This window comes from Triturus cristatus, chromosome 2_1 (assembly GCF_964204655.1).
Source record: "Triturus cristatus chromosome 2_1, aTriCri1.1, whole genome shotgun sequence".
Taxonomy (NCBI): domain Eukaryota; kingdom Metazoa; phylum Chordata; class Amphibia; order Caudata; family Salamandridae; genus Triturus; species Triturus cristatus.
This window is the reverse complement of record NC_140581.1, coordinates 918,709,068-918,734,449: the sequence shown is the minus strand read 5'-3', so window position 1 is coordinate 918,734,449 and position 25,382 is coordinate 918,709,068.

Below are 25,382 nucleotides of genomic sequence, written 5' to 3'. Positions count from 1 at the left end.
AGAAAGGGCTACCAAAATAATGAGGAACAACTGTGAAATTATCATAATGGAGGCTGACAAAGGAGGGGATGTAGTAATTCAATATCCAGATAGCGACTTAAAAGGAGCCCAGAGAAAACTTTCCGATGCTACATGCTACCATAAATTGAAACATACACTGCCTTCTAAGACACAATCTGAACTGCATATTAGTGGCTTATCAACATTGGAAGAAAAAAGTACTTTTTTTAATTGAATGCTCCAAAATGGCCACGATCTGTTTTTTGCCCATTCTACATAGCAGAGTCCTCCTTTTACATGATACCCTATCATATCAGGCATTAATTCCATTTTCTCCAGACTTGAAAAATACATAGACTCCCACCTCCAACCTTTCATCGGGAGTTACCTTGTTGCATATGGGACAAAAAGGACAATGTCAATGATTTAAGATATTACATGGCAACAATACTATCTGTTGATCATAAATGTGAGAAGCCTCTGTTTCTCAATCAGACAGTGGCATGGCATTCAAGTCATACAGAAAGCAGGTTCACCCACTCCTGGACTATGAACAGTATGTACATTGAAATGCTTGATTTTGATAAAGACAATCTCCCTTAAATTTCAGGGGATGGCGATGGGAGCCAAATTACTCCCCCATATTCCTGTCTCTTTCTATGCAAAGCACAAAAACGTGGGTTCTGGAGTGGCAAATTCCTTGGTTATATGCATATGTAACATTTGGGGACGATTCATTGATGACGCAAACACAAGGAAATGATGGACGAAGTGCTGACACTGTTCAGACACTCACCCCCAGTCACAGATCTGGGCTTAATCCATCATCATTCTTTAGCTCACTCCGCCACCCCAGTTCAGACATGGACATATGCAAATCAGCCCGACCCTGTGCCTCATGGGAACAGTCCAGCACGAACTGCCAAGCCATGTCTTCCCTGGACCGGAAACAAGCATCCTGGGACCAGATTCTGGCTAATCAGCAGTCATCAGCCAGGCTAGCTTGAATCCAGTGGCAAAGTGAGCAAGGGACCCACGTCTGGGTATACCCTGCCAACTTAGGGCGTACAAAGCAAACACAAGGAGATGATGGCCGGAGCGCTGACACTGTTCAGACACTCACCCCCAGTCACAGATCTGGGCTTAATCCATCATCATTCTTTAGCTCACTCCGCCACCCCAGTTCAGACATGGCCATATGCAAATCAGTCTGACCCTGAAGACATGGCTTGGCAGTTCGGGCTGGACTGTTTCCATGAGGCACAGATTTGCATATTACTCTGTCTGAACTGGGGTGGCGAAGTGAGCTAAAGAACTTTGATGAATCTGAATTGGTGCTTTTTCTAGTGTCTGAAAAGTACATTAGGTTTAATAATAGTATGGTAGTGTTAAGCACATGCTTGAAATTGGTTAAGATTATTGCAGGATATGTGTGTTGTCTCAATGTGGAACACTAAAGATTCTCTTACAGCAGTCCAATATTGAAGGTATCAATATCTAAAACAGTCTTAACTATTTTGCACGCACTATCCATTCCCACACAGGACTCACACCCCACATACCCACATGCACCATCCGGCATTACAAAAAAGATCTCCGATAAAGTGACCCTTCGGCGGACCCATAGGGGATTGCAGCACCGGCCCTACGAGGAGCAAGTGCCCGATGATGAAGCATGACACCCCCGAGGGTGTGTGAGGGCAACAGTTGGCAAGACTTGTTCTTCCCCCTTAGTGGGTCCCATTCTCACCTAGGAATCTTTATTTATTATTTTTTTCCTCTTTTTAAGGCGCATGAGTGACTTTTTGCACCCCGCCACAGGAACAGTGTCCCCCTTTTTTGGAGATTGAATACACATCAGCACAGTCACAAATCTGTTTCTGATGTCATCTTAGGTATTTTGGGGCCCTGGGCAAGGCATACTGTAGACGCCCCTGTCCAAAAGAGATTTGTATTTTATTACCATTTTCTTCAAATTCAAGCCCCATGATGTCAAGCACTATTGAATAATACATTAAAGATTGAAATAGAGAAATAGACAGATGTGAGATAAAGAGAAAGTTCACTTCCACAGGACACCCCTTGGAAGATGGAGACCTTAGACAATTACCCATTCTGTCCCTTTCTTAAAATGTCTGTGTATGTTCCTGTTACTTGAAATTGTACACAAGACTCTAGTACTTTCCTTTGTTATTTCATCAAGGTTGAAATAGGATTATAGTCTTCACCAGGCATTACAGTCATACCTCACCATTCATACCCAACCAATTCCCATTTTTTAATTTAGATTTTTGATACAGAGCTAGCTTAACTCTATGCTTTACAGGGAAGATTTTATTGCCACAGGGTTATCTCAGACTCGAGCTGCTGGACACAGACCAGAATTGTATGTGTGAGTACTGGATGAAACCTTATTAGGAAAACAAGAATGTGAAGTAAATGGGTTAGGAATTGTAACTGGGATGGTCCTAGATGCTTTTGTATCCCATTCATTTACTTATGCAGGACAGAGATAACCATTTTTTGAAGGCTCATGAATACAAAGCTGTTTTCAGTCTATCACTGAATGTTCTTCTGTGCTATTGTATACATCTCAAGGCCTGTCGTGCTATAATTAGGGAACTGAAGTGCCTCATTAACTTCCTAAATAGAAGCACCCTGAGCCATATCTAGGGTTGTCACCTGGCTGGTTTTATACTGGCATGACCAGTATCGTAATGCTTCTGCTCGTTCAAAAATTTGAAAAATCACCTAAAGCCAGTATTTTCCCCTTCCTTATCGATAAATACTATAAACAGTAAATATTAGAAGAAAACTCTTTAAACTATGTTCTACTGCTACCCTGATGACCTCTGATTGATAATTAAATTAGACAAAGACAGAAATACCATATTAAGACTGAATCCAGAGATTTCATGTAAAATTCTGCTTAAGAAGCATGTCCAGGCATTTGCAGAATCTTAAAATGTGAAGAGATTGCCGGCATTTTTCTCTGTGAAAGGTGGCAACCCTGGCCATATCATGCTCTGATTTTCTGTGCTGCGCTGGCACATAAGGGATCTCTGAGTTTCTTTTGTACATCTTCTGCCCATATGTTAACTCAAAAAAGTTCTGGGTTAGTGCATGTTTTGATGAAAGCAGAGCTCAGAAACATAAAGTGTCGATTAAAGCCCTGTGTTTCAAGCTCTGCTGTCTGTTGCCTATGCACTAACTCAGAGATTTTTTCTTGAGCTAATGTATGCGCTAAAGACACAAAAAAGAAGTACACATACTGTTCCTGCACCAGTGCAGTGCTGATAACAATATCATGATACAGCCACATTTCTGTAGCATCTGTGAATTAACATATGTGATTTGTTAGTTTGGTTAGAACATGCATCAAAAACCTGTGTTGAGTATGGCATGGACATTTTTAAATTTGGTGTTTCTATTTTATTTATTAATTCATTTATAGTGTTTTATAAAGTTTGAACATGACCACCACGGTATCAGAGAGAGAGCTGATGAGGGTTGCAGTACAGTAAAAACACTTGTCCTATCAGAGATGTTGTACATAGAGTTCTGAAAGCAAGGTACAAAACAATAATATACAATATAGAAAATGGTAAATGACAGTTTCAAAAGAGGTCTCTTATGACACATATTTTTCTAGTAGTAAGGCTTTAGAAGAAATGTTTCTCCTGAGGTGGAGAGAGAGATTTGGATCGAAGGGATTGTTCCTGCACTTTGAAGGTCCCAAATCACAGCTCAATTGTAAAAGGACTTTCATCCTTGAAAACGATTGAATGTATGCCCGTAAGACATTCACAGAAAGTGACATTGCAGATGTAAATGCATTAATTCCAGCTTAATATTCATCCACTCTTGTATAATATTATACAGGAGTACATGTCACACGAGGGGTGGGGTGTGGGTGTATCAAGGCACGGTTTGCATTGAAGGTTTGGGGAAAGGATGTGGTCGAACAGCTAGGGTGGTCGACCTCAAATCTGGTGAATCGGGTTCGAGTCTCGTCAATGACGCTCAACATCCTGTGATTCTGGGCGAATCACTTAATCTCCTGGTGCCTAACAAAAATGAATGTGTCCTTATGTAATGCAACTGGTGCTCATGTACAGCACTCTGATACCCAATACCTTCAGGTCAAGTTTGCGCTATATAAGACTCTGAAGAAAAAAAAAAGGTTGCGATACCCCATAAACACATCTGTTCCTGATCATTGATAAACTACTGTCTGACCTATTCCCTCACTAGAAATAGTAATAGTTTTACCCCAGTAATTGTCTGAGGTCAATCCTTTTCCATGGGGGAAGTGGGAAGATAACTCATCCAAACCTTGTAGCGGTGGACGGAAAAGATTTTACCCACTGGGAAAAACATGTTTCCCCATGAAGCAAAAAAACAGAAACTACATGCAATTGCACAGTAGAGCTCCCTTTCTCTAATACAACATTATACTGTGCTTACAATTCCACATTGTGACCTTGCCAGAAGCTCAAGTGGAAACCTGCTACTGGTGCAGCTTTCCAGCCTTCTCTTATAAAGGTATGTGAATTTCCAAAAACATGAAAGTACAATCAAGACGATGTCTAAAACTCCAAAGGTATGTTCACTTTACTTTAGAGCTGTCAGAATGTAGAGGTGCCTCACTAAGGGCCTGATTAAGAGTTTGGCAGTATGGAGCTGGGTCTGGCCTGCCGCCCCACTGCTAAACCTGTGATTGACCCGCCCGCCAGATTCCGAGTGTTTCTCATATCTAGTGGGCTTTTTTTTTACGTTCCCACAGTGGTGTTAAAAAAATGGGCACCACAATGGGAATGCCAAAAGCAGTCTCTGCATGGCATGGACTGTAAAGTCCATGCCGTGCAAGAACTGGGGTGCATGCACACAGGGAGGCACATGTTGTGCCCTTCTGTATGCACTCCATGGCCCAGAGGTAACAGGGGGCCTTATCGGCCCCCCTTTGTTTCCTCACCACCACGGTTTTCATGGAGGAAGAACCACTATGAAAACCGTGGCAGAGGGGAAACTTGTAATATACTTGGCGGGACTGTGGCGATACCGCAAGCATATTGCTACCTCTTTACGACTGCACCATCACCAGGGAACAGCGGTTGCCTGGAAGTTGTGGCGGGAAAATGGCGGTCTGACCGCCTTAATTGTCGGAAGATCGCCACCGTCAGACTCGTAATTGAGTTCTAGGTAAGTTGCTTTGCAGGCTAGTGCAAGTACTTGGAATTTGAACTAGAAGGTTGTGCAATCTTCGTTGTGCAGGGCCCCCTCTCTCTAAGTATTCTGCAAAGTAAAGGTGGGTGAGCCAGAAAATGAACAGGGAGAGCCGAGATAGAGTCAAGCCAATCGTGAATCAGGCGTGAAGAGATCGTGCACAAGGCGAGCCTTGAAAATATTTGGTCTGTAAATCCTGCAACAAACATCAAGTTCAAAACTCAAAAAAGTATATTCTTTAAACATGCAGAAGCATTTTACCTAAGTACATCAGATTATATCCCTGCATTGAGAAGCGTTTATCAAAATTGAGAAACATTCTCCCATCAGGATAACAAGGCTATTAGTGATGTAAGAGGCAAGTCAATTGTCATGCATATCTTATATGAAGATGAAATTCTTATTATAGAAGGTGCAACATTATAAGCTATTAAATCAAATACAAGAGAGATTTTTGTACTGTGCACATCCTGAACTCAGGTATTTGAAGGTGCTCTCATGTGTGATAATGAATGAAAAGGAGGGTTGGTAAAATAAAGTATTTGTCTAGGTTCACAAAATTTGGTCAAGCACAAAAGTCGGGATTGACCCCAGGTTTTGTGGTATCACCCTGTGTAATTCAGCAACTACAAGGATTTCTTTGAGAAATGGAGTTACTGGTTGACTAGGGTGTTGTCACGAATTCCCAGAACATAGGGAGGGTATGGACGAGTTACAGGACTGGTGGAGTGTACCTCACGAGTCCGGTCCTCTGCTCTCTTTATTGCAGGAGGACCCACCGGACTGGACTTGGAGTGGGGAACACGCAACGTTGGAGGAATCCGCTGATTCCCAACAGGGTTCCTTTAACTGGGACTCGTACATCGCAAGCCCTGCCCCCGGACTCAGCGTCACGGCGTCTGAATTATTGTTTAAAGAGGACGATGACGAGGCAAGGGGGGTGTGGCCCAAAGCAGGAAGACGAAAGAAGGAAGAGGACACCGACCGAGAAACGCTGAGAGGAGCTTCGCCTTCACGAGACGCCGAGCCCCTGCTGTTGCCCTCCCGAGAAGCGAAGGACGATGTGCAGAGAGAGCAAGGAGGCCAAAGACCCCGTGCTATGCCCAGCCACACTCCCAGAGGAGTGGGGCTCAGTCAGGTGCGTGCAAGGTTCACAGGGTGGGTCGGGTGGAGGGGGAAGACCAGCGACTAGCGGATTATCGTCTCACCGCTCCAACCCTATGGTACCCTTCCCTTTGCACTTCTGCACATTTGTAGCGCCGAACAAAGGCACTGGTGGCCCCTCACTCCCATTTCCCCGAAAGTTTCAGATAGAGTAACCCTACTCACGGTTCCTCTGTAGTTTTTGTCTCTCTTCTTGTTGCCGTCTTGAGGAGACACAGGTCGCCTGGAGGAGGGAAGAGACCAGGAAAGGATTCAACCCAGAACTCATTGATATCTCAACAATTAAACAGACTTGACCGGGTAGAAGCCTGATAGAGCTTCGGGAATAAGACGTATTATTCCCCTGTGATCACTGGCATATGTCTGTTGCCCTTTTAAGACCAATAAAGAGCACAAAAGACATCTTGAATAGCCGTCATTTCTTGCAATTCCTGACAGGTGTGAACCCTTGTCAAGCAGCAGCAACAATACTTATCAGGGTAAGGCACACTTCAAATTAACCTGTGTTTAACCCCCTGGTAGCTCGAAAACTGAGCAGTCAGGCTTAACTTAGAGGCAATGTGTAGAGGCAATGTGTAAAGTACTTGTGCAACACTTCAAACAGTAACACAATGAAAACGTCACATAAAAAGGATCCCACACCAAGTTAGAAAAATAAATCAAAATTCAATAAATAAAACTTGACCAACTGTGATGGAGTGCAGGTTGGATACAGTCCCCAGATTAGTCCCGCTGAAGTTTTACCTTCTGAAGACAGCGCAATAAGTCCCATTCACATCGGAGAGGTGAAGAACCAGAACCTTTTGGACCTGGCGGCGCAGGGTACCAGATCAGATTTATTAGCTGCAGCTAGTACAGTTGTCCCAGAAGTACATGAGGTAGGTTCTCAGGAGACTGCCACTTCACTCCGTGGCGCACAATCTTTTATAGCATATATGTAAAATATACATTAACCAAATACACACCCATAATACATAAGAAAGAGCCAATAAGGAAAGTTGGAAAACAGGACAGAACCAATAGGAAAGGTTTAAAAACAAAGTATCAGATGACTCGAAGAAGCCTTTCCTTCAACTGTGTTTGTCACCCCTCCTTCAAACGAATTCATTAACAGATCCACAACTAACTTGCAGGTGGCGAGATACGTTTGTGTGTATTGGAGGACAGTTGTGAAACGAGAGAATGCTAGCAGAGGACAGTGAAGGCCAGAAGATAAGATAAAGTCAGAGGAGAATAGTGTGAACCAACAGATAGTTGAGACGGGGATTAGAAAAACCAGACAGGGATTAGTGTACTCGGCCAAACCTAACACCAGCTTTGCAAATAGAGGCAGAAGGTTAATTTTGACACAAAGCTGCAGAAAAAGCAGAAAAAGACTTCGATCGTCGTTCTGCCTGAGTGAGGGCAACACAAGATGGCGGCGGAGCACAAAATGGCGGGTCGATACGATCACAATCGAAAATCGAAGTCCCTCAGACCCTCCTTTTGCCAGAACTCAGGCAAGATACTCAGGCTCATATTAATCTGAGTCAATGTCGATGGCCATAAGGTCATCGAGCTGTTGCTGTAGCATCCTTCTGATATTCTCTGTTCTTTGTGACTTGGGTTTAGGGATGCACATAGTGGCACAGAGGTCGCAGATGGCGGGGCCACAGTGCATACAAAGGCAACAAGAGAATATGATGGCTAAAACTACTCCAAGGAACGTCAATATTTTCCAACCCCATTTGGACAGTAGCCCCCAAAACCACTCCAATAATGACCAATCTCCTTCGTCCTGATGAATCGACTCAGAGATCATGTGTAACTTAGAGATAGCTTGGTATACTGTCGGAGCGTCATTTGGTATGAAAATACAGCAACTTGACCCGATCAATTTGCATACTCCACCACGGTCTGCAAGAACAAAGTCTAAGGCAACTCGATTTTGTAAAGTCATGAGACGATCTGCCTGTAGTTCTGCCGTGATATTACTTAAGGCTCCTACAGTGATGTCTATGGTTGTTTCTACGACACAAACCAATTGCCTTATATTTCTGCTGTTGGCCATTGGACCCCAAAAAGGAAGAAATCCTTTGAGGAAATCTCCTCCTTCTTGTCCTGTTGTGTCCTTGGAATTAATAATCCCTCTGCCATATCTGTTTCGATGATGATTTGCAGAAGCGGTGTATGTAGGGGTAAGAAGGAAAGCTATATAGCAAGTACCGTAGAAACCCGTTGGCAACCACGTGTAAGCCGTATTATAACAAATGAAATATGTGCCTTGAGACGGCACTAGAGGAGGCGAGTTTTGAGAGGAATAGACATATGTGTGGGAACAGCTATTTCTTTGTATAGTGTCAGCAGACTGACCATTTATCTGTAAACAGAAATTGCCCTGATGTGGTATAGTCCAAATCGGTGAAGATTTTCCTTTTTTAACTTCATCACTAAGGCTAGTGACATATTGGGTGACGTTCCAGTTATTGTACGCTTTTCTTTCGTCAATGGAGATCTTACTATTTTCCATGATTTTAGCCATAGCTACCATTCCCTTTATCAATGAACTATGACTAAAATCCGGATCACTAGTACGTGAAATAACGGATCGTCTAAATTTGCTTTGATAGGCATTGGAGAAGATGACAAAATAAGCCCAAGCAGAACTTTCATAGGAGAACGGAAGGACTAAATACGGCATTCCTTTTTCTACGGTATGTGGCATGAGTCCACACACCCAACAGTCAGTTGTATTGATCACTAATTGATGTTGATGTAACAACTGGATAAAGGAATTGTTGTAATATTCAGTTCTTCTAATGAGTTCATGTTGAGGAAGGGTATGAAATAGATGTGGAGAGACAGTAGAAGAAGACAAAGAGGTAGAAGGAGAGACAAGTTTTTGCTGCAGGGTAATAACAATCCAATTTATACATGTCAAAAGAATACATAATAATATAATAATACATAAAGCAATACCACAACGACTATACATTGATTTACACTGATTCATTTTATCTTTACTTTCTCTTTTGCCTAATGTAGTTTCCATCTTTCTAAGTGGATGCTCACGGCAATCTTCCTCAATCACTTAATCACGATTGTCTGCCGTCCTATGACACTGCAAGTCCTGCAGGCCTATTGTCACTACTCAGGTCGCAACTAAGACTCCTACCGTGACCTTGCAACCGGGACAGAATACTACATAGGAGAGAGAAATCTTAAGAGTTCTTTGGTCTGGGTCTCAAATTATAATGTTCTTTATCAGGTGTAGTTTGATCTTGAAACAATGTTCGTGGATTGGTCGTATTCAAGCGACGATGTGATGGTATTGCTTCCTGAAGAATGTCGTCGTCCTCTTTCTCAGACAATGTTCCATTCAGGTGTGCATCACTGAAAGATACGAATCGTGGAACTTTTTCACTTTCTGAGTCACCAACACCCCTACGAACCCACTGATCGAAGGGTAGAGGCAAAGGCACTTTCTTACAATGCACACCGTGAATCCAATTTTTCTTTCCTTCGACTTTGACTGCTGTTCTCGTGGTTAAAAGTACCAACCGAGGCTCCTTCCACCTGGGCTCCAAATTTTTCATCCTTTGGAAATTCTTGGTACAGACCCAATCACCTGGTCGGATGGAATGACCTGGGTCTGTGGAAACCTCCAGCAAAGCACTCTGAACCTGTTGATGGAGGACACGCAATTTAGTCGTAAGGTCATGCAGGTAGTCAATTAACATTGGATATGGTAAGTCTGAGTATTTCTTAGGGCGAGGGACTCCCCATACGTTAGCCGGGCGTCCAAAAACCACTTCGTAAGGGCTAAGTCCCAAACGAGAGTGTACTGCAGTTCTGGTGGACAGAAGAGCTAATGGCAAAGCATCGGGCCAGTTGAGTCCTGTACTAGCCTGAACTTTTGCTAGTTTTAACTTTAAGGTTCCGTTGTAGCATTCTACTAAACCCGCTGACTGTGGATGATTTGCCGCATGAAACTTTTGCTTGATACCAAGACCTGCACAAACTTTTTGCATGACTTGGCCCACAAATTTGCTCCCATTGTCACTCCAGACAATGCGCTGCAAACCAAACCTGGGGAAAAATTATGTTAGTAGAACTTTAGCTGTGGATAAGGCTGTGTTGTCTTTTAGAGGGTATGCTTCTATCCAACTTGAAAAGGCGCATACTACCACCAGAACATATTTGAGGTTGTTGCATCGCTCCATATGAATATAATCGATCTGCAACACCTCAAATGGATATGTCGGAGGAGCAAAGTGACCTGCTGGAGTTGGGGTTCCCTTTCCCGGATTGTACATCAAACAAACAATACAATGTTTCACTACATTGTCTGCACACTTTGGGATTCCTTCATTTTGCCACACTGGAGCTAGAAGCTTGAATATACCTTTTGCACTTAGGTGAGCTGGACCATGTGCCATAGTGACTACTGGAAGTACATAGGCATCTGGTAACAGCCAACCTTGGTGTTCAGACAATATCACCCAACAACCCATCTCATCCAACATTCCTGTACTTTCTTTCCACTTGCTCAACTCTTTCTTTGTAGCCTTTTTCTGAATTGCTCTTACACTTTCCACTGTATCCTCTACATTCCTCTCTCTCTAACCCAATTTGCAGGACCCGCCACATACATTTGACTTGTTGCGTCTCTCGCTGTCTTTTTCGCTACTTCATCTGCAAATGCATTTCCTCGACCAACATCATCTGTAATCTTTTTGTGCGCACTACACTTCACAATTGCTATTTGAGCAGGCAAAGAAAGTGACTCAAGAAGATCAGTCACTAATTGACCATGTTGTATTTTAGTGCCATGAGAAGTAAAGAAAACCCCTTTCCTTCCAAGACGCCCAAAATTAAACGCTACACCAAAGGCATACTGACTGTCGGTATACACGTTTACTCTCTTTCCTTTTGACAACACACATGCTCTCGTTAAAGCTATCAATTCTGCTGCTTGAGCTGAATTGTGTCTAATACGTGCGGTTTCCACAACTGTATGTAAAGTAGTAACAGCATAGGCTGAAACTGTATCTCCATTAGGAAGCTTGAAACAAGAACCATCCACCCATAGAATTCCATCTGGATTCTCTAGAGGCGTATCTTTCAGATCAATTCTTCCTTTTGTCTCTTCCTCGGTACGGAGGAAACAATCATGTTGTTCTTGGTCATCTTTGTCCACTGGAAGAGGCAACAAAGTAGCTGGATTTAAAGTATTACATCGTTTGATGTGTACGTGACTAGCCAAAAGTGTCAACTCATATCCAGACAAACAAGCACTCGTAAGATGCTGCGTTTTTGTTCGGTTTAGTAAGGTATCCACTGCATGCGGCACCATAACAATAAGTATGTTATCTAACACTATTCCAGCAGACTGCCGAATAGAAATCGCTGCTGCTGCTGTTGCTTTGAGACAACTAGGCAATGCTTTAGCTACTGGGTCTAACGTAGCCGAAAAATATGCACATGGTCGCTGTTTGTCTCCAAATCGCTGCGTTAAAACTGACAACGCACAACCTTCCTTTTCATAAACGTAGAGCGTGAAGGGCTTGCTGTAATTGGGAGTACCCAATACAGGAGCGGAACATAGAGCAGTGCGTAAGTCAGTAAAACTCCTCTGACATTCGTCAGTCCATGGAAGGGGCTGAGGCGTATCTTTCAAAGTGAGTGCCAACAAAGGCTTGGCCAACAGAGAGAAGTTAGGGATCCACTGCCTACAATAAGAAGTAAAACCCAGAAAGGCACGTACCTCCCTTTGTGTGGACGGCACAGACATTTGCGCAATCGCCTGAATTCGTTCTGGGGTTAATCGTCGTCCCTCCTTTGATAGGAGATGACCCAAATAGGTAACCTCTCTACGAACGTATTGTAATTTTGAAGGTGAAACCTAATGATTCAGATCAAACAGATGGCGTAACAATGCAGCAGTCACATCTTTACAAATATCTTCTGAATCAGCAGCAATCAACAAGTCATCCATATATTGGATAAGAGCAGCACCAGACGGCAAATGAAAAGCATCATGATGACATTTTAAAGCTTGACAGTAAATAGAGGGACTTTCACAATAGCCCTGAGGTGTGCGCTTAAACTGGAAGCTTCGGCCTCCAAGAGAGAAGCCAAAAATATCCCTACTGTCTTCAGCAATGGGAATACTAAAGAAGGCATTCTTTAGATCGATAACAGAAAACCAAGTCGCTGTAGAAGGTATCATTGTCAACAAAGCAGTGATATCTGGTACTACGGGAAATTGCGGCACAACAATTTTGTTTACCTCCCGGAGATCAATTACGAAACGATATACAGGAGGCAGAGAAGGATCAGTGCGTTTAAGAACAGGAAGAATAGGACTATTGCATATGTTGCCTCTCGTTTCCTCAACCACACCCTTCTGAATCAAATCATGAATGATTTCCAAAAGCGCTTTTTCGCCTTCAGTAGAAATTCTGTACTGCGGAATACGTGGCAATTCAACATTAGGCTTGAGAGTGACAACATAAGATGGAATCTCAAGACAACCCACATCGTTCGGACCCATGGCCCAAAGCGTTGCTGGAAGAGAAAGCAAATCAGGTGGAAACTGATCTTTGGACAAATACATTGGAGAGATCAGTTTTTGTCCTAGAGTAAGGTGTACACCAGAAGGAGAACAATATATCGTAGCATGCATTCTTTTCAATAAGTCCAGACCCAACAGATTCTCACCGCAACCATTCGTCAAGAGAAGTGGAGCTTCCAAATCATAAGGGCCAATGGAAATAAGCAAAGGGTAAGAAACTGGGTTACGAACAGGGGCACCAGAAAATCCTACAGATACATTTGTTAAGCCAGACAAAGGTGCCCCAGGGAGTTTGGAATGAATGATAGAACTTCTCATCACACCAGTATCTCGGAGAAATGGCTCTGAAACACCCATTGTAGTAACATTAACATAGGGTCCATTCTGATCTACTGGAATCGACACAACTCCCTTACTTTGTCTATGGCTGTCCTAGTTAGTGTGAAGATTTTCATTCTCGCTTTCAACATAACAATCTTCATTATAATATTGCGTAGACCTAACATTTTGCTGATCAAAAAAGTTCACAGAATTGGGAGGAAGAAGGGAACGTTGTTCTTGGGTTGACATGCCTCGACCCCTACCTCGGTTTGCTGACTGGAGGCCAGCACGACCTCGTGGAGCAGATGATGCTCCATTGCGCTGCAATAAAACCGGACAACTATTTTTAAAATGACCTTCTTCTCTACAATAGGCACATTGATTAGGTCCTAACAAAGGTCGCGGAATATATGGCTCAGGTTTTTGATACAACCTCTGAAACTGTGGAGGCTGCTGAAACTGAGGCTGAACATAGCGAGGAGGATAAGCTTGTTGCAAAAGAACCTTTGTTTTCAATTCTTTCGTCTTTTCTCTTGCTTTTCTTTTTCTTCTTTATCTCTGTTTTCATAATATTGTGCAGTAGCCAATATCTGGGCAGAAGAATAAACAGCCCATGAACTTTCAGAATCTTTCAATTTGTGCGACAACTCGGGAAGCAAATTAAATACAAATTTGTCCACAAATAATCGCTGACCACCCTCTGTAGCCATATCTTGACCACTGTGATCAATAAATGTCTCCTCGAAACGAGTGCAGAAATCAGAGACACTCTCGTCTTTCTTCTGTTTGCATGCTGCTATCCCAGTTAACTCTCAAAGCAGGCATCATCGTTTTCATTAATGTAATAATCCTACCAGGGAGTTCCGAAATCAAAGCGTCAGGCTTTGCACCACCCACTTGGTCTCTATCTGTGGCAGTTGAAATATCCCAGTTAGCACCTAATTCCTGGGCGTGATTCTCTTTACCAATCCTAGCCCATATTGTCTGTGGAACTACATTTCCCATCAACATGTCAATATCAGCTAGATTCATGATGCAAGCATCAACTGTCTGTGATAATTCTTTGTAATAACCTGCAGGATTCTTATGAGGATCCGGTAGAGTCTGCTTAAGAGCCAAAACTTCAGATCGTTTCCATGGAACATGTACCCATATACGTTGGAAATGAGCAGGAATAGCTGGAATATTACCTACTGCTGCAACCTCTTCCTTCCATACTGGAGGAACCTCTCTCATGGGATAGTTTTTCAATGTCAGTCTAACCGACGGATCGGAATCAAGGAAAGCCTGAGAGGACAATACGGATCTATAAGAAATAAGTGTCCTTACAGCTTTCTCAACCTTAGAACCCACAACAAGTCCTTTATCAAAATCAGCCTGAACATCTAACAGACCTTTTGGGATCGGACTCGAATTCACATATTCCCATTCTTTAATGAGAGTATTGCACATTGCATTAAAAACATATCTTTGCGTAGGCGCATTCCATTGTGAGAAAGTAGGCATAATGTCAGGTACACGATACTGAGGACCTTTCTTGATCCATTTACGTGCGAGAGAGTCCAACCTTTCTCATTCTTCAAAATCTGGGAACTGACTGCGAGATTGTCTTCGAGCAAAAGCCGGAGACACATTTAAAGCTTCAAAGAAAGGAGATAGAATACCAGTGACGGTGTCTGTGAGACGCTTACGCACAGACGGAGAATTAGACATAAGAATAGGGGACAAGGTATTAGGCGAACTAGTGGAAGGAGAACCGATCATTGCAGAAGGAGCAGAAGGCAAAGGAGATCGAAGATTGGAAGATGAGGGCAAAGAAGTTGAAGTTAAAGGCAAAACTGGCAGAGGCGGTAATATTGGAGGAGGCAAATGCGGAAGAGCCGGAACAGGCGGAGGTACTACTGGCAGTTGAACAGGCTGTAACAACTGGGGTGCATTAGTACCTTGTACATAGGGCGGAGGCAACCTCAATAAATGGGACATTAGGGGATCTTCTTTTAAATCTTTCTTATTATCGGAAGGGGAAACAGGCAACACCGGATAGCATTTATCTATCACCATACGATGCTGTCTTTCTGAAATTTCCATCGCATTATTAATTCCATCATCCTTGAATTGTTGGGCAGCCTGTATAATTGTCATACCCTGTGCTTTCCTATCTCGTTTTGCTTGCTTAATTTCTCTCTGTTTGGCTTCCTTACGCCAAAGGCGGAAAGAGTCAAACATTGCCGGCCGGGCTTTTCTTTTTAATAGAACTGCTTCCAAATTATCTAGCACATCAGAGTCGAAACTACCATTTTCTGGCCATTTTAAAACACCATCTTTCTTCGTGTATCGGGTCCATGCCTCGTTAAAGGCAATGGGGCCAACACCATGTTTTGAATAGAGCTCATATGTGGGAGTTCCAACCGAAGGAATCGGACAAGAGTCCTCAAGTCGGGAATCCCTATTACAACCAAAACAACAAAGTTTTCCAAACTTAGTCAGACCAGGCATCTCGTGATTTCACCTGACTGTTCACAAACTTCAAGGGGGTAAAACTCAGTTTACGCAGCACAGATGCACTTACCCTCGGCTTCGGCTATTGCAATAGTCGAATCTAAGGACCAGAGGTACCAAGAAACAAAGGACACAAATTGTGGGCGCGACCCACGAAAATACTTAACTAAGGACGTCTTCTTACACCAACAGAGGCCCGTCTATCGTCTCGCCTTACCATACATCATCAAAGGAAGGGCCAAGGCAGGGCGGCAGTCAGGGCAGCAGTCGTTAGTAGCCGTCAGGAAGGAGTAACCGTGCTGCAATAGACCTTCGGACCACTTTCGACATAGAGGGGTCGCTTGATGTGGCTCGCGATTCGTCCAGAATTTTCTTGCGGGGTTCCTCACGACCTTCGGGCAGAACCGGTACCACTGAAGCTGCCCCTCATTGGGCGCCAGTTGAAGAACCAGAACCTTTTGGACCTGGCGGCGCAGGGTACGCCTTAATCTCCTGGGTTCTCCTGCTTAGCTACACAGAGACACGGGGACACTCTGTCGGCGTAAAAGATCAGATTTATTAGCTGCAGCTAGTACAGTTGTCCCAGAAGTACACGAGGTAGGTTCTCAGGAGACTGCCACTTCACTCCGTGGCGCACAATCATTTATAGCATATATGTAAAATATACATTAACCAAATACACACCCAGAATACATAAGAAAGAGCCAATAAGGAAAGTTGGAAAACAGGACAGAACCAATAGGAAAGGTTTAAAAACAAAGTATCAGATGACTCGAAGAAGCCTTTCCTTCAACTGTGTTTGTCACCCCTCCTTCAAACGAATTCATTAACAGATCCACAACTAACTTGCAGGTGGCGATATACGTTTGTGTGTATTGGAGGACAGTTGTGAAACGAGAGAATGCTAGCAGAGGACAGTGAAGGCCAGACTATAAGATAAAGTCAGAGGAGAATAGTGTGAACCAACAGATAGTTGAGACGGGGATAAGAAAAACCAGACAGGGATTAGTGTACTCGGCCAATCCTAACACCAGCTTTGCAAATAGAGGCAGAAGGTTAATTTTGACACAAAGCTGCAGAAAAAGCAGAAAAAGACTTCGATCGTCGTGCTGCCTGAGTGAGGGCAACACAAGATGGCGGCGGAGCACAAAATGGCGGGTCGATACGATCACAATCGAAAATCGAAGTCCCTCAGAGGGCAGTGAGGAGAAACAAGAGTCACCAGAAGCTGTTAATGTAGTGCTTAGAGCAGGATGGGCAGCACGTCCAGGCGTACAGGAACTAACTGTGCTTTACTAAATGTCTTTTTGTAATCCAAAAAGAGTTTCCAAAAATTGTCCTTCTCGTGCGCGCTGTTAGTTTGTGCTGTCTTGCAGAGGGCGCCATATGTTTACAAGAATTGAGAAATAACTTAGCTTTCTTTCTCTCCTTGTTGCAGGAAAGCTGGAGTACAAGGAATCCGGAAAACGCTCAGGTAAGCAGAGAAGATGTCACCGCAACTGCAGTCTGAAGGCTAAGCGCCTTCTGTAACTCGGGTGTGGCTTTTATAGCCCTGCCACACCCGAACCGCACCCAAGTGACTGCTACGTTGCACGCGTTCTGACGCGAGGTAACGTGCAGTCGAACCAAGTCTTTCCAGGAGCAGTCTTTCGTGCGCGCGTTCAGCGCGAGGCTTTTTCTGCAGTTTTGTTTTACGAGCAACAAAGCTCTTCCTATAATTGAAGCGCTGTGATTACTAATACGGAGCATGCATCACAAAATACGCTGGAGTAAACAAACAAGAACACGTATCACAATATACACTTGAGTAAACAAGCAGTGATAAAACCAAGCAATATACACTTGAGTAAAGAAGCAGTGATAAACCAAACTAAATATACACAACACTAGACTTACATTTATTTGGAGTGCTGGATGCACGGGATAGGGGTGGGTTTTCATCGGGAATCTATAAAGGAGTACACACCCCGCAGACTCTACGTCTGTGCTGTCGTGTAAGGGCCTTTAAGGTTATATTTTGGTGCTATAATGTAAGGGTCTTACTACTGTCCAGGCATGAAATCATGACAGTACCCCCCTCGCAAAATCCCCCCTAAGACCACTGGTATGGGTTTTGGTTTATCAGGGTACCGGAGATGAATGGCCTTGACCAGTCGTAGGGCATGTTGTAAATTGGCAAGTGGTTCCCATGAACGTTCCTCAGGACCATAACCTTTCCAGTTCACCAGGTAGTATACTTTTCCCCGAACTCTTTTTGAATCAAATATTGCTTTCACTTCGAATTCTGGAACTCCATCAACATCAATGGCAGAGGGAGGTTTGGTGAATCGTGTCAATGGATGAAAAGGTTTTACCAAGGAAACATGGAATACTGGATGAAATCGATACTTGGGTGGAAGTGTTAATCTTCCACAAACAGGGTTAATCACCTTTTCAACAACAAAGGGTCCAATGAGTCGTGGACACATTTTTTACAACTTTTAATGTGTACATTTTTGGTAGATAACCAACCTTGTCTCCTACAGCATACGATGGTTGTATGGTACGATGCCTATCTGTAGTTCTTTTTTGGGTCTCTTTTGCTTGTGCCAAATGATATTGTGCCTGATGTTGAATGGATACCAGTTTGTCTACATAGTCATTTACTGACGGAATCGTTAAAGGAGAATTATCTTGTTCAAAAATGGCTTTAGGATGAAACCCATGAGTACAAAAAAAGGAGACATACCTACAAAAGAATGGTCCATGTTGTTATACGTGAATTCCATAGCCCATAATATGTCTAACCATTCTTTTTCCCAGGTAGCTAACATGCAACGTAAATATTGCTCAATAGTCTGATTCGTGCGTTCTATTAAACCATCTGTTTGTGGATGGTAACTAGACAAAGTGCGTACTTCCATGTTTAATGATTTTCCAAGGTGTTGCTAAAAATGAAAAATGAATTCAGCATCTCTATCAGAAAGCAAAACAGAGGGAATTTCATGTAGTCTAATGATTCCCTTCATAATGATTTGAGTCATTTCAAAAGCAGTAGGTAATTTCCGTAAAGGTATGAAATGAGCCATTCTTGTAAAATGATCTATGACAGTCAGTATTGTGGTGAAACCAGTCTTAGTATGTGGTAAATCGACGATAAAGTCAATAGATACAGTATGGCATGGTTGCGGGGTAATGGTAAAGGTTGCAACAGCCCACTTGGGGCATGATGTGTAGGTTTGTTCTGTGTGCATGTGACACAGGTTTCTACATATTGTTGAATATCATTGAACATGGAAGGCCACCAAAACTTTTGCTTAATTAATTGATAAATTTTAGTAACCCTTGGATGTGCAGACAAAGGTGTATCATGATGGGCTTGCATAGTTCGATGTTGTAACTGAGATGATGGTAAAAACATGTGTTCATTCATGAATAGAAGATCGTCTCTCTATTGCAATAAAGGATATGTTTGTTGCCATTCCTGCTTTGTTTTTATTTCTTCTTTAATGTCTATGATGACATCAGAGTCGATGACTCCCACCTGGAAACATTGTGATGGCAGAATTGGCTGTGAGGTTTCTGGTGTTACGCTTGTATCATCAGTCATGCCAATACGTGAGAGAGCATCCGCTTTATTGTTCTCTTTCCCTGGTCTATAGGTGATAACAAAATTATAATCATTGAAGAATAAAGTCCAGCGTAAATGACAGGCAGATAGGGCTTTGGCTGATCGTAATGTTTGTAAATTTCGGTGATCCGTATAGATATTAATAGGGTGACGAGCACCTAACAAGTAATGTTGCCACTCTTCAAAGACAGCTTTTATAGCTAACAATTCCCTATCAGTGATTGCATAATTTTGTTAGGCAGGGGACAATTTCCTAGAATAATACGCTATGGGATGCATTTGACCAGTATTTTTGTGTCTTTGAGACAAAATGCCTCCTATGGCGTATTGTGAAGCATCTGCTTCAATTATAAAAGGTTGAGAGGGATCCGGATGCATTAGAATGGGAGCTGAAGTGAATTTTTCTTTTAAACTCTGAAAGGCCTGCTCAGCTTCATTATTCCATTCAAATTTTATATTTTTTTCGTAATAGTCCTGTAATGAGAGTGATAAGCTGTGAAAAATTAGGAATAAATCGTCTATAAAAATTAGCAAACACCCAAAAACTTTGGATTTGCTTAACAGACGAGGGACTAGGTCAAGTACAAATAGCTTGAAATTTCTTTGGGTCCATTTCAATTCCAGATGGACTAATTATATAGCCCAAAAAATCAACTTTGGTGACGTGAAACATACTCTTCTCCAGTTTTACATATAACACATTTTTCAAAAGCTGTTGAAGAATGGCTCTTACTTGTTTTACATGTTCTTCTGTGGATTTTGAATATATCAGTATATCATCAATGTATACCACACCACACAACATATGTCCAGAAATTCCCTCAACACTTCATTTATAAAAAACTGGAACACGGCCAGAGCGTTGCAGAGTCCGAAGGGCATCACTTGGTATTCATAAAGGCCAAATTTTGTAAGGAAGGCGTCTTCCATTCATCGCCCTCACGGACTCGTACTAGATGGTGAGCTCCGTGTAGATCCAGTTTGGTAGAAATGGTTGCATCTTTTATCTGATCCAATAATGTTGGTATTAATGGTAAGGGATACCGGTTCTTTATAGTTACATTATTGATTGCACGATAATCGATACATGTGCTCAATTCACCCCCTTTCTTAGGTATGAAAAAAAGGGGCGATGAAACCGGTGACTTGGAGTGTCTGATGAAACCGTTGGCAAGGTATTCTTCTAAGTAATTATGCAAATTCTCATTCTCAGACTCTGTTAAAGCATAAATACGACTACAAGGTGATGTGACGCCAGGAGTCAGGTCAATGCAACAGTCGTATTCCCTATGTGGTGGTAGAGAGTTTGCTTTTTTTTTGTCAAAAATGTCTATGAGATCGTCATACTCTTGAGGAACTCCCTCTAAGAGTAATACATTCTTGGACTCCATAGGGAAGTCATAACCTTGGACTAAATGCTCAAGCACTTGGTTGTTGTAGACATTTAGAAACACAATGCTCTGATTTGAATAGAACAGTTTGTCGTGACCAGTCAATATGAGGGTTATGTAACACTAGCCAAGGGATTCCTAGTATCAAGCAAAACTGAGGGGCATCTTTTATGTCAAAAAATATATTTTCGCTATATTTTGTGGAACACGTCATGGTGAGAGTCTTGGTGTGGTATTTTATGGGACCGGAGGTTAATTCCTTTCCATCTACAGCTCGTACAATTTCTGGGGTTTTCTTTGGTACACTTTTCAGTCCTAACTCGCACATTAAATGTGCATTGATAAAATTGCCTGTGGCTCCAGAATCAATTAACGCATCCACGGACCATGAGCTGGTTCTGTCTTCATGTGATTGTAACAACACTCGAATGCTGATATGGCACTGAGGTGTTGTTGGGGTAGTTGAGGCCAAGCTAAACTGTTTACTCAAGAAACCGACCTCGTTCTTTGTCGAGCAAGCTAGTTTTCCGACTGTTGAGAGACAGCCACTTCATTTACCTTAACTCTTGGTTTTGTAGGTCTATTGGGACATTCTTTTACAAAATACCCAGCCTTTCCGCAATATAAACATTGGTTTAACTTCCTGCATTTATCTTTCTCCTCTTTGGTGAGAGGGCCCCTAAGGGTTCCGATCTGCATAGGATCCCCCAGATCGGTCTTGTTAACTGACTAAGATTTATAATTACATTTCTCTTTAAATTGGAATACTTTATGATCGGTTCTCCCTTCCTCACCCCTTCGTTCAGATGAACGATGATTTAATTTTACTACAAGGTCTATGAATTCCCCACAATCTGTTGGGGGATCCAGAATTTGGGTGACCATGTCTTTTAGTTCGTCTTTAAGACCTCTGTAAAACAGAGAGACACGCTTCTCTTCTGGCCATTCAGCCTCAATCACTAGTCTGTTAAACACTGAAATATAATGTAATAGGTCAGAGAATCCTTGCTTTAGACTTAGTAATTCATGGTCTGCTGATTGCACGAAGACATGCTTAACAAACAACTTTTTCATTGTGTCTTTAAAACGTCTGAGGTCATAAAGAATTGGATCATTCCGTTCTACATTAGGCACTGGCCATAAAGCCGCATCCCCACCTAAATAGGATAGAATAAAAGATACTTTGGATGAATCGTCTGGAAAAGCGGTAGGTTTTGCTACAAAATGAAGATGGCATTGATTAAAAAATATTGTACATTTACTGCTATCCCCATAGAATTTCCCAGGGGGTGCTAAAGGGACAGAGACCGGTGTCACTACTTGAATCTGTGTAGGCAGGGCATCAGTGCCACTGCTCTGTAATTTCTGCATATGAGGTTGAAAACTAGGTGGTTTTAATATTGGTTTGTTTGCAGATGGGAAGCTCCAAGGCTGTGCTCTAGCTGTATCAGATGTTGATATGTTAGCTTGTAAAACTGAAATATCTGCTTTAATATCTGGTAAAAGAGTAGCAATATGCTGTAACGAGATCTGTGATGATTGGTCCATAGCGTCTGGGCGAAACATATACGTGGGCTTAGCCTTCTGTCAGGTTACCAATACACTCTTACCTGCAAAATGTTGCTCTCTTACCTGTAAGGTGCTTGGTTGGGTTTTGCAGAGACTCTATGAGCCAACCTCCCAGAACCCCTAGAGTATAACCAGTGATTTATGTGATACATTATGGCTACAAAATAGAAACTAGGGAGGAGGGCCGGATTCGGACACTGATAAATTCCTGTTGTCGACCTGCAAGGCAACAAGAAATACTTTTTAGGGCGTGTTGTCCGTATTGTCCAATGAAGAGCACTATTAATTCTACAATCCTATCTTTTAAGTCTGGGGAATGAGTAGTGTAAACGTCCTACCTGAGAATCTACAGGAATGGTCTTAGCGTCCTGGTTGTCATCGTGTGATGGAGGTTGTCTTCGTAAGTGCAGTCACGATGGATGCTGTCCTCGTAAGTGGAGTCATGATGGATGTGTCCGTAAGGAGGTGAATAATGTTTTCCTCTGTTTTGTAGATAAAAGAAAAATATGAGTTCTTTAATTCTTTTACACAAAAGGATTACATCACATGTTTTTTTGACCTTTTTACATTCCGTTCTTGTCTCTAATCACTTACTTAATATATTCTTCTTTCATGCTCCTTTACTCCATCACTCGATGTTGTACCTTAAAAAATTATATGCACCAAAACATAGAATCCTTTTTTGAAATGTTAAAACATTCCTAAAATTATCGGTTCTACAATTTAACACACACTAACTGTGCTTTACTAAATTTCTTTTTGTAATCCAAAAAGAGTTTCTAAAAATTGTCCTTCTTGTGCTCGCTGTTAGTTTCTGCTGTCTTGTGGAGGGCGCCTTATGTATACAAGAATTGAGAAATAACTTAGTTTTCTTTCTCTCCTTGTTGCAGGAATCGTGGATGCTGCAGAAGCTGAAGTCCAAGGAATCCGGAAACGCTCAGGTAAGCAGAGAAGATGTCACTGCAACCGCAGTCTAAAGGCTAAGTGCCTTCTGGAACTCGGAAGTGGCTTCTATAGCCCTGCCACACACGAACCGCACCCAAGCGACTGCTACGTTGCACGCGTTCTGACGCGAGGCAACGTGCAGTCGAACCAAGTCTTTCCAGGAGCAGTCTTTTGTGCGCGCGTTCAGCACAAGGCTTTTTCTGCAGTTTTGTTTTATGAGCAACAAAGTTCTTCCTATAATTAAAGCGCTGTGGTTACTAATACGGAGCATGCATCACAAAATACACTGGAGTAAACAAACAACATCACTTATCACAAAATACACTTGAGTAAACAGGCAGTGATAAAACCAAACAATATACACTTGAGTAAACAAGCAGTGATAAACCAAACTAAATATACACAACACAAGACTTACATTTATTTGCAGTGCTGGATGCACGGGATAGGAGTGGGTTTTCATCAGGAATCTATAAAGGAGTATACACCCCGCAGACTCTACATCTGTGCTGTCGTGTAAGGGCCTTTAAGGTTCTATTTTGGTGCTATAATGTAAGGGTCTTACTACTGTCCAGGCATGAAATCATGACACAGGCCCACTGGTGGCATTAAAATTACAGGCCCTGAGTACATGTCGTACCATTTGACTAGGGGCTTATAGATGCCATGTTTTAAGGAGAGAGCACATGCACTTTAGCACTGGTTAGCAGTGGTAAAGTGTGCAGAGTACTAGAGCCAACACAAACAGGTTCAGGAACAAGTTGGGGGCAAAGACAAAAAGTTTGGGGATGACCGTGGCCAAGTCCAACAGTGTCTCTTTCTAAGATCACAGGTTAATGCATTGTCTTTAATTGTTGGTGCATGAGTTGATGAATGAGAGAATCTCTATTTTCTACTTTGGCAGTTTTACACAACTCAAACCTTGACCAAGGACATAAGAGTGCTTCACAACAGCCACACATTATGTTGCACCTCTTTTTCGGCACAGGGAGATTGCCTGGGTTCACAAGATTCTGATCTGTGGCTGGGAGTCGACCTTGGTTTCCCATGTTGCCTAGTTGGCAGCGCTAGCTGCTAGGCCACAATGCCTTATGTTGTAAGTTGGCTTGTTTTGGGCTCGAGGTTCCAAGAGGACCTCGAGCTGAGCCCGAGCAAGGCATCTGGCTTTAGCTTTCAGTGGCTCACTCACCTCTACTGGCAAACTTGAAGTGTATGAAAATTACTATTTACTGTCTCTATTAGTATATTGCAATAATGGATCTTGGAACAAACTATTGTTATGACTTTGGTAGTGCAGTTTTTATGCGTATATATAGACACATTTTCGGCAGAGTTTTCATGTAGTAGTAGTTCGACAGTTACGCTTCTGAGTTCGTCAGATTTTTTTCCCGGACATGGCTGCTCCACATGACATAACAAAGTGATTTCTGTACTAATCACTTGATACTCAAGATGACAGAGCTGGTTTTACATGAGATTAAAGAGATCATCCGGTGAATGATGTTACAATAGATCTCAAACCCCCAGCTGGCAACAAACGAAAATTCTAGAATGCTTATTTTAGTAATTAACAGAGAAGCATGACTAGGACAAGAGAGCTATTTTTTTCTGTCCACTGCGTGGCATATTTAAGTTTTGCTTTGTACATGCGCTTTAAATGAAGTTACACATTGAAGTCCTCGTGCCACGATGAAAGTACGGTTTGGAGCTATTTCTGTGCTAAACTATCACTGGAATGTTGGTAATTAAACACAACCGTCCCTATGACGCCACTCGAAGCTGTACTGGAAGCAGTAGTGATGCTGATGTGCATACAGTTTGCTGCTCAAACCTTTTACGCAGAGTTTACAAGGGTGGCACCCCATTTGCCCCCTTTTTTTTGTGCAGTTTTTATATAACACTAATTTGGCCCCTAGGGATTGGAGCACTTTGCATGAGCACCAGTTATGTTACACAAGGATACATTCATTTTAAGTCTCACCTAGAGCGGAGCTTGGAATCACTTCAGACTTCCAAGAGCCTTCTCCGCGTGGGTCTGCCTCCTCCCACACATCCCATTGGCGTGTGCGTGTTGCTTTCAATAATTGAAAGTGCGCAAATG